Here is a 10,228-nt window from a genome sequence, read left to right as displayed (position 1 = left end):
CTGTGCTCCAAATCCTGCACTCTTCCAGCTACTTCTGGACCTGGACTTTGCCAAGCTTGTTGCTGCCTCAGGTCTTGACAGGGCTGCCTCCATGCTAACACTGAAGTTATCATCTCTCCCAAGAGGGCTTCAACAAGGAAATACCTGAACCGCACCCCCCACCCTCCCCAAGCTGTGTCCTTCACTTTCAACGCTTGCTGATCTCTGAATTGATATCATTTGTCTGTGTGTTGGATGGTTGACTTGTTTTTTCTTTCATCTCAGCACTAGCACTTTCAGCTTCATGAGAGAAGGTAGTTGTTCTTTTAACTTTTGAATTCCTAACGCTCATCACACAGTAAGTGCTGAATGAATATTTGGGAATAAATGATTGATCAACCACCCTGCCTTTTGCTATGTGGCATTATCCGTAAGAATGGACAACCATGAAAATCTAGCTATAATAATTAACATACATTAGCGACTATCCTCTGAGCAGTGTTCAAAGGGCTTATGTGTATTAATGCAGTGAATCTTTAGAAAAACTCACCATTAGCCCCATTTGCACATGAAAAACCTAGGCCCTGAGAGTTGTGTTTTCGTTCAGCCCGGAGTACAAGTAGGTGGGAGGTCATGGGAGAGACAGAACATGGCAGCGTCTGTCTTGTAATGTGTCACCTGGCCTATGGTAGAGTTCCTAAGAGTCATTGCCTCCCTATCTTTGACGCCTTTCCTGCAGAGGACATTCTTACTTTACCTTCAGGATCTAGTCCATCTTGCCACCACAGTGTCGTTTACCTAAGGTGTCACCTGCAGCATCAGAGGTGTCAATCTCTGCTGCCACAGAGCCCTCTGCGTAATTGTGCTAAAACTTGAAGAATAGTTACCTTGACAACGTGTGTTTACCCGACCATCTCTCTGATTAGACAGGCTTGTCTGAGGGCTCCCCCCCAGGGACCTTGTGTCTTGGCTTGCTGGCATCAGCACCTGCCACAGCTCCTGGTACAGAGCAGATCCTCAGAAAGTGTTCATGGAATTCATGGCTACCATTGGTCATAAACCGAGAAATTTAAAAAATTGCCCTCCAAGCTTAAGAATCCAAGTTTCCATTAGTTAAATAAGTTTTTGTAAATAATTAATCCCAAAATGACTAGAGTTCGATAAACATATTTTTTTTTCCTTTTCATTGTGGAATAATCAGGTTCAATCACGTATATAATTCATTTTTAATCATGTCAGAGTTGGGCATCTTGTCAAATATGGTTGGGCCTTAGAAATGTACACAAACACGACTTTTCTTGGCCATGTTATCAACAGCATACCCTTGGGGCCTAGATTCCTTTCATCTACAAGTCGCTGCTCATTGGCTACGTCTTCAGGTCACATGGTAACAGACAGTTCATTCTGGGTAAGGGCACCTCTGGCAGTGCAGCCTCAGGGTTTGGTTAAGCAGATTGTCTGAAATGGGCCTTTTTTCTAAGGCTTTTCTGAATAATCCAAACCTCCGGAGCCTACTATATTGGCCTAGAAATCTCAGAAGGAGAGGTGGTCTCATAATATTTTCAACACAGTTTGTTTCTGGCTTTAGCCAAAAGTAATGTAAAAGAGATTTGTGGACACATTAAGGTCCACACTTAGATAAAAGAAAAAGAAAAAGACTTGGAGAGAAGAAAAAAGTCTTTGAAATTAAAAAAGTTCCCTTCTGGACAGCACTTCAAACAATAAAGCCACCACACAAGTGCGAAGCGCATGGACATTCACCCTTTTTTTTATCGGATTATAGAGGACGGTGCCGTTCCCTTTCAGACGTGCGCAGGGTCCATTCAGTCCTCCCCTGCCGCTGGGAATTCTTCTCAGCTCCGAGGACTAGGAGGTGATGGAAAGATAAGCGTTCCAAGGAGGGCAGCCTATAAAAAGAAACAATAACAGGAACTGGGTGGTGGTCACACAAGCATTAAATGTGCCTTAAGTGTGAACTTGGAGGGAAAAAAGTGAAAACAAAGCCAAGGCCCAGGCCAAGAGGCCGAGCCAGCCCTCTGCCCTCCGGAGGAAAGCTTTGCCTGCACATCTGCAGTCTGTTGATTTTTCATGACGAAGCAACTTTCATGGAACCCACATTCTAGGAGAGACCCCCAAAATGCCGGCACTAGAATCTAGTTTGCACACCTACAGGTAATTTAGCATTTCCACAAGCACTTTCCATGTTAGTGTCACTACAGGAGCTATTTTGCTTGTAGTATTCTGCAAAGCAAAAGCACAACTCAAGTTGATAGAGGAAATATGTCTGAAGTGAACTGGAATTTCAGGAAGCCTGCGAGACCAGCCCAGCTGCATTGTTTGGGCCCATAATTCCATGCAAACAGGAGCATAAACAAAACCACAGTCCATAGAACCTGCATGAGGAGAAAAAAAAATAGACCCATATACAATCAGCCTCTTAATAGAGGCATTTTTTAAGGTTACAGTATCAGCTCACAGATGCTGTAATTTAAAAAAATCATGGGGAGAAATCTTTTCCACTTCCCTTTATTTTTAAACGAAATTGGTACCACCCACCATGGTCACCCACCTTATTCATTGGACTAGTTCCGTGTTTTTGGAAAGTCCACTAAATCAAACTCTATCCTCAGAGAACAAATTTCTAGCACCACAGAAAATATCCCAAAGACTCTAAACGTGACAGAGCAGAATGCTCTGCCCCCGGGGAGAGGGGCAAAGAGAGGGGCTGAATAACTCTGCCGTGTGGCCAGTGGTGATGTTTTTATCTTAATTTTCCTGAATCCCCCATATTCACATCACCATTGTAAGGCTTGTGTTCATCCCCCGGTTTCTAAAGAAACCCTTCCTTTTCCAAAGTTCCTAAAAATATTCCAAATGAAACCAAATGCAGCTACGAAATGTGCGTGGGCACAGCCAAGGGGCCCATCTGTGGAATGAGGCGCTCGGCACTGATGGTGGAAATGGTGGGGAACTTGAAGCCCATTTTGAAATATTAGGAATTATCTCAGGGGGAGGAAGGAGCTGATTGGGGCCGAAGCTGTCTGGGGAAAAGCACGAAATGAAAGACTCCGAGGTGAGGCTGCCCTTTGTGCTTCTCTGTGCGCTCCGGGCCCAGCACAGCTGGGTGGAGAGGGCGCATTCTCCTCTCAGGGGGCGCCCTGGGGAAGGGAACCCAGAAGAGAGCACTCGTGTTCCCCAGCTCCGGCCTCTCTCCCCCAGCAGCACAGAGGCGGCCCTGCCTAAGCACAGCCACTACACAGGCAGCTGTGCGCCCACAGGGAGGGTGAGTACAGTTGTCTTTTCTATTCTTCTGCTTTTTTTGTTTTGTTTTGCTTTTTTAAATATGTTTTTATTGATTTCAGAGAGGAAGGGAGAGGGAGAGAGAGAAACATCCATGATGAGAATCATGGATCAGCTGCCTCCTGCACGCCACCTACTGGGGATCATCCAGCCCACAACCTAGGCATGTGCCCTGACCGGGAATCGAACCGTGACCTCCTGGTCCATAGGTTGATGCTCAACCACCGAGCGACACAGGCCAAACTCTGCTCTCTTCTTTGGATTCCTTGTGTTGTCGGTGGGGCATCCTCTGCGTCCCCACCTGCTGCTGGTGCAGGGCAGCTCTGGGACTACCTGGGAATAGAAATGCCTGAGGCCCCCAGGGGAGGATGAGGTTCCATGGAAAGCTGTATTGACAGCCCAGATGGTGTGGCTCAGTGGTTTAGCATCGACCTATGAACCAGGAGGTGATGGTTTGATTCTCGGTCAGGTTACAGGCTCAGTCTCCAATGTGGGGAGTGCAGGAGGCACCAATCAATGATTCTCTCTCATCACTGATGTTTCTGTCTCTCTCTCTCTCCCTCTCCCTTCCTCTCTGAAATCAATTATATATATATATATATATATATATATATATATATATATTATGACAAACAAGAATTTTCCATGATTCTGGCTACAAGAAAGAGAGTGTCTATCAAGTTGACTTTGAGAACGTAGTATTGAAAAGATCAAGTCTTTTTACAACCACAAAAAGAATAAAGGTGTGGATGGGTACATCAGGCAGAACTCCAGACGCCCACAGGGCTCAGTCCTCCTCTCCCCCCAAAGCATCAGCTGTTTCCCTCCCCCACAGGGCGCCTACCCACTCAGACCTTCTCTGAGCACATACTGTTCATCCTGTTCCCCCCCATCCCCACTGCTGTTCATGATTGAAATGGCCCGAGAAGGCAGGTGTGGGAAATGAAATATTATTGAAGTATAAGGTGATGATAACCATTAGATTACAAACTGAATTTTCTAACCAGGACTTGAATCATTTAAACTTCATATAAATTCACGGACTTTCTTTTCCTTCTTAAGAGAAAAAGAAAAACACCTGGTACATTATTTGGTGGATTAAAATAAATGGAACCAGAGGAAATTATTTTTGACTGGCAGCAAGGAGAAGTAGGTGTATATTTTAACTGGCCACTGTCCCTATTCCTTGTAAATTTTGAATGGCAACTGCTCCTTCCCCCGACCCCCCACTCTTTCCCTCATGCCCAGATGAAAACAGATGAAAAATTAGAACATATTTCAGTTCCTGCTTAACTTACTCAGATGTCAAATAGACCCTACAAGATCTCCTTGACACAGCACCCTTACTTACTAAATAAAATTGCAACAAATGGTTGAGAGGTCCTTCAATGGTTGTGCAAAATACAGGTGGATCTTGGGCCATCAACACCCTCTCCAGGGAAATAAAAATAAACCTCAGCACCACCCAGACAGAGGAAGGCAAAGATCCCATTAAAGTAAAACCAGGATTCATTTGCCCCTTTCTTCTTAGAGTAGGTGCTATGTGGAAAGCAGGTGTCTGTTGTGACAGGATGGTCCTGTACCTGGAGGTCCGGCCATGACAGTCTGGGTGCCCATGTGCTGGCAAGGATGTTGGCGAATTCCTGTGTTCCCTGGGTCTGTAAAACTATGGGCTATTGGGAAGATAAGGAGGTCTCTGTGTGTTTCAGAGGGTGCTCTAGTGAAGCGAGGACTCCCGGGAGAATGGTCTGGGCTCTGCCAGGCTCAGGGGTAGTCTGAGAAGACAGGGCCCTGCTCCTCAGCTCTGTCCACGTTGATCTCTTTCATGCATCAGGCACCAGCCCTCTGAACAGTGCCCAGCACATAGCTGGTACTCAATACATATTTCTTGAGTGACAGAATAAATGAATATTTGTTGAAGTTGACATTCTGCTTATGATTACAAATGTAAAGGACCACTGCTAAGAAGAAAGAGAAGGAGAAGGAGAAGGAGAAGGGGGGGAGGGGGAGGGGGAGGGGGGAGGGGGGAGGGGGAGGGGAAGGGGAAGGGGAAGGGGAAGGGGAAGGGGAAGGAGAAGGAGAAGGGGAAGGAGGAGGAGGAGGAGAAGAAGAAGAAGAAGAAGAAGAAGAAGAAGAAGAAGAAGAAGAAGAAGAAGAAGAAGAAGAAGAAGAAAGAAAGAGAGGAAGAAAGAAAAAGAGAAAGAAAGAAAGAAAGAGAGAAAGAAAGAGAAAAAGAAAAGGTTTGAAGTACTCCAATGGAGTTCAACACGCTGAGGGGTGAAACACCTCGCCAAGGTGGACAAGAAGTGACTATCTATCCCTAGTCCCACCCCTGGTCTTCTGTTCTTCGTAGCACACACATCCAACCTCATCTTCTCTTCCCAGGTGTATAGCTCATGTAAATATGACGCTGTGTCACCTCTGTTCTGCTAACGAAGCTTCAGATTTGCATCCCTCTAAATCTTCCCAACCTTGACTTAAGCAAGGAAATTACAGTTCAGTGGTGCATTAAGTTAGTGGGCAGAGTATCTGCATACAGTATTACATATAATGGCTGATTGAGGGACCATAATCCATAAATCTTTCAGCTCAAATGAAACAGGAGGTTCTGAAAAATCAAAGGCATGGTTTGACTGCTTTTCTCTTGTTTCAGCTTCTTTCATCTCTTGGTTCTCTTAGTTGTGGAAGCAAAAGGGTAAATCCCCTGAAACAGAGTCTGTTCGGGATATTTCCATTCTGACTCAAACAGGAAATACCAGGAAGACCACAAAAGCTGATTCCCTGGATATTTCTAGCCCAGGTTACATACCCCATGGATTGCAATGTGTTGGATAATATTCAGAAGAAAAAAAATAATTAAAATATGGGGGTTTACCCAAATAAATCCCATTCAAAATAGTCTGTTGCTAATATTTAGATTTTGGTTAAAAAACTATTTACTATAAATCCTGTATCTTTCCTCCTCTTTTTGTACCAGTTTTTCCTTTGAAGATATCCTTGTCTTGATTAGGAAGCAGTTGTTACTGAATGATGTAAAAGTGATTACTCGAGGCTCTCGGTAGACCGAGAAGTGCAGACGGAATTGGGACCTCCTGCTTCAGCGAGATCATGTTTCTCCAGTATTACCTCAATGAACAGGGAGACCGGGTCTATACCCTGAAGAAGTTTGATCCTATTGGACAACAGACCTGCTCGGCCTATCCTGCTCAGTTCTCCCCAGACGACGAATCCTCTCGACGCTGAGTCACCATCAAGAAACGTTTCAAGGTGCTGATGACCCAGCAGCCGCGCCCTGTACTGTGAAGGTCCCTTAAATTTCATGTCTCTCCTGCCACCTACGACCCCTCTGAGACTTTTCCGAAACGAGCTTTTCGGTCTGTGAGCCTTGAGGCCTTCTTACTACCCTCGCTCTTTGGAATCGGTGTCGTCCTTACCTTAGATCATGCTTGTGGGAAGCAATCATGGTAGCACCCCCCCTTTAAGAAAACAAGTTTGAGTCTGCTTTTCGTGTTTTGACTGCCACGTTATTAAAATGATTTGAAAGAAAAAAAATAAAAATAAAAAATAGAAGTGATTACTATTATACCCATGTGACATGAGCCATTCATCTGCCCAAGCTGCTGAAAGTGTCATTAGTAATCCATCCTGAGCATTCTTTCCCTCCGTGGCCCCCCCAGCCACCACAGTGCCAAAGCCATGACTCCCAGACGCTGACGGGCAGGACTCTCGGAGAGTCTAAGTGTGAGGAAAAAAAAAAAGGTTGTCACCACTTCCTTAAAACTAGAAATTAATCATGTTTTTCAGATGTTAGAAGTTTTAAATGCACCCACATTTCCTCCCAACCAAATGTAATAGTTTAAAAAGTTTATTCATATAAGAAATACTAGTTTTAAATAGTGCTTCTCGGGTTTCCAGATATTCTAAGTACAATGAATGAGCTTAGTTCTGCATTTTAAACTTCATGAAAAATAATGCGACATAAAACTCATAGTGGATGTAAGTGGGAACCGAACAGGAAGTGAGCGTTGGTGTTTTAGAACGTGGGAAAACAAGCTGTGACCCAGGTAGACACTTCGCTAGTGTTCTCAGCACATTGCTCTTGTTTGCGGCTTGTGTATCTTGGCCAGACAACTTTTGAGAAGAGGAAACTCCACTTTGCCTCTGGATCCAATTTTCCAGCAGAATGCCCTAGCACAAAGCACACCCGTGTTGACCCCGCCGAGTGCCAAGAAGTTGGAATGACGCTATTGAGGGTCCAGCAGAAGCATTTGACATGGCTTAGCAGAGGATTCGCTTGTTTCTCCCTTTTCCCTCAGCAGGCGGGAGCCCTGCCTTTTGCAAACTGCTCTCTGCGTTCTTATTAAATATCAAGGAATGCGCAACAACGTGAGACAGACCTTCACACATCGTCACTGCTGCGAGCAGGGATAAGGAGAACCACCCAGGAGCCACACAAGGGTTCCTGTGTCAGGTGCCCAGTCCCTCGATGCCCAGCCGACTGCGTGGGGGTGGACACCAGCCCCCTTGAAGTCCATAGGCTTGACCTCTCCCCCTTCCCCGACCCCCCCACACACTTTGCTTGGTTTTCACAGGTTATGTGCATTGAGGGATTCTAAATCCACCTGCAGTGAGAAGTTTCTGACATGGAATAACTGAGCATCCATCAAACAGGATGTAACGGTGGTGTACATGTACCGCAGCTTTTTATCCACTTGTCGACTGATGGGCACGTGGGCTGTTTCCAGATCTTAGCTGTTGTAAATAACCCTGCTATGAACATAAAGGTGCACATATTCTTTCTGATTGGTGTTTCGGTTGTATAGACTCCTCAGAGTTTAATGAAATCATGTGAGTGAAGAGCTTCATAAATTGTAAATGGAAGAATGTTTTAGTTATTTTTAATATTCCTCTTTAAGTTTTAAAGATAAATTTGTGTATAAAGATATATAAATCTACAGCAGGAAACCTGTTTACAGTATACTATAATCTCAAGTGATGTTTTAGAAGCTAATTCATTAAAGACATGCTATAGTCCAACTACAATGAATAACAGCTCATTATGATTTTGCCTTTGAAAAAAACATGATATGTAGATCAACTAATATATTGGTGATTGGTTATTTTTACCTGAGAATATATACCAGTGACAACTGTGTTCACATCCATCGGGCTGATGGTGGCGCACACTGAAACACGTTGGGTTAATGTAGTTGGCGAGCTGGGCTGGATGAGGATGTGCTGGAGAGTGAATGTATGTCTCACGGGTGAGGAAGGAGACTTTGTCTTCCCAAATAATGACATAGGCTCGATGTCAACAGACAGAAGTGAGTGACCACATGCTACCCCACAAGAGATATGTCACACAATATGAGAACTAACAGCAAGGAGAAACCTGGAAATTACACTATTTCCTCCAAAGCCACAGCTAGGGGAAACAAAGCAAATGCTAGCACTCCCGGCCTCCCTTTCTTTTCCCCTGAGGGTGCAGGGCCAGGACCGAGAGGCAGAGCTTTCTGCTAGGACAGTGTGTGCCGACTCGGACCGAGTCTGGGAATCGCACAGGGACCTGGCCACCAGGCAGAACTGAGTGGGGGCGGAGCTGAGGCCGCCTCCCAAATCACGCAGATGCCCTGGTCTGTGGAACCCACTTTTAAGGGGCAGGTTCTGGGCAAAAGGAAGAGGAAGTTCTCTGTTGTCGTCTTTCACAGGTTTCCATCGATTCCTCAGCTCCCTCACCTCAGAGCAGCAGGTCTCAAAGCCACTTCTCAGGAAAACCTTCGAAAAGAGCAATGAGGTTGACTTCAAAGGGATCGCCCAAAGCAGAATGAATGTTTATTAAAAACCAAAAAATGAAAAAAAAAAATACAGCCAGCCTGCATGGCTCAGTGGTTGAGCATTGATCTATGAACCAGAAGGTCATGGTTTGATTCCCGGTCAGGGCACATGCCTGGGTTGTGGGCTGGATCCCCAGTGTGGGGCGTGCTGGAGGCAGCCCATCAGTGGTTCTCTCTCCTCATGGATGTTTCTGTCCTTCTCTCCCTCTCCCTTCCTCTCTGAAATCAATAAAAATACATTAAAAAAAAACCACACAAAACAGTCACACTCATTGGGACTAAAAGAAAGGGAATAGCCAACCTTTTTAGTCGAACTGTCTGCCTAGCAAAAAGTAGCCATCAAATATTCAAGAAAGAAAACAAGACCGCATCTCAGGCTTGGACTCAATCTTCTTAAGTTTCTAAATTGTCTGTTTGGGAAGAATATGAAGAAAGTTCGAGCCTGATCACTCCTGTTCCCCCTTCCCTCAGTGTCTAATATTTGCATTCTCTCCGAAAGGAATTTTCCTATCCTGTGACCGGTCAAGACAAAAACGGACTCAGGCGTGGAACTTGCTGAGATGATACGATACGTAGTGATAACTGAACAAGTCCTTCTGCGTAGCCGTTTCCAAGAGGGGATGAGTCTCAGAAATGTTTATTTCACGCATTTTCCATTGGACGGCCTTTTTAGATTCCCACTACTTTAAAAACAAAACAAATATCCATTAAGCTACATCGCTCTTCAATTGTGTTATTAAAATCCATTGTCAAACTCTCTCCCAGCTTCTTCTGCAGATGTTGGGTCCTGGAATCTAAGCGGCTCTATAGAAAGCACTAAGGCAAATAATTTAATTTTCTTTTAATAAAACATGGATTTTTCCTCAAACAAGATAAAAAGCTGATGTTCTATTAACAGCCATATGGAAATACTTTTATTTAAACTATAGCCAAAATAACTTGTATTCAGTATAAAAAGAAATTCCAGGTTTGACTCCTGTGAATACATTTTTATGAAAAAGTATTACTGTTCAATTTATCTTATATAAGTCTATATTTTTAAAAGAATTAATCTCACAAATGTTTCTATATCTTGGCCTTCTCAATTTACAAGAACAGTATTAAGAATTCAGAAG

General features: G+C 44.3%; 1 pseudogene; it reads left to right on the top strand.

Moving 5' to 3' along the window:
* Positions 1-6,345: 6,345 nt before the first annotated feature.
* On the top strand, positions 6,346-6,583 carry LOC139004822 (H/ACA ribonucleoprotein complex subunit 3 pseudogene; annotated as a pseudogene).
* The last annotated feature ends 3,645 nt before the right edge of the window (positions 6,584-10,228 follow it).

The sequence above is a fragment of the Myotis yumanensis genome, unplaced genomic scaffold, assembly GCF_028538775.1.
Source record: "Myotis yumanensis isolate MYYU_CA2020_CCGP unplaced genomic scaffold, mMyoYum1.0.hap1 SCAF_3, whole genome shotgun sequence".
Lineage (NCBI taxonomy): Eukaryota > Metazoa > Chordata > Mammalia > Chiroptera > Vespertilionidae > Myotis > Myotis yumanensis.
The sequence above is the reverse complement of the archived record's forward strand: the minus strand, read 5'-3'. Positions and strand labels throughout refer to the sequence as shown.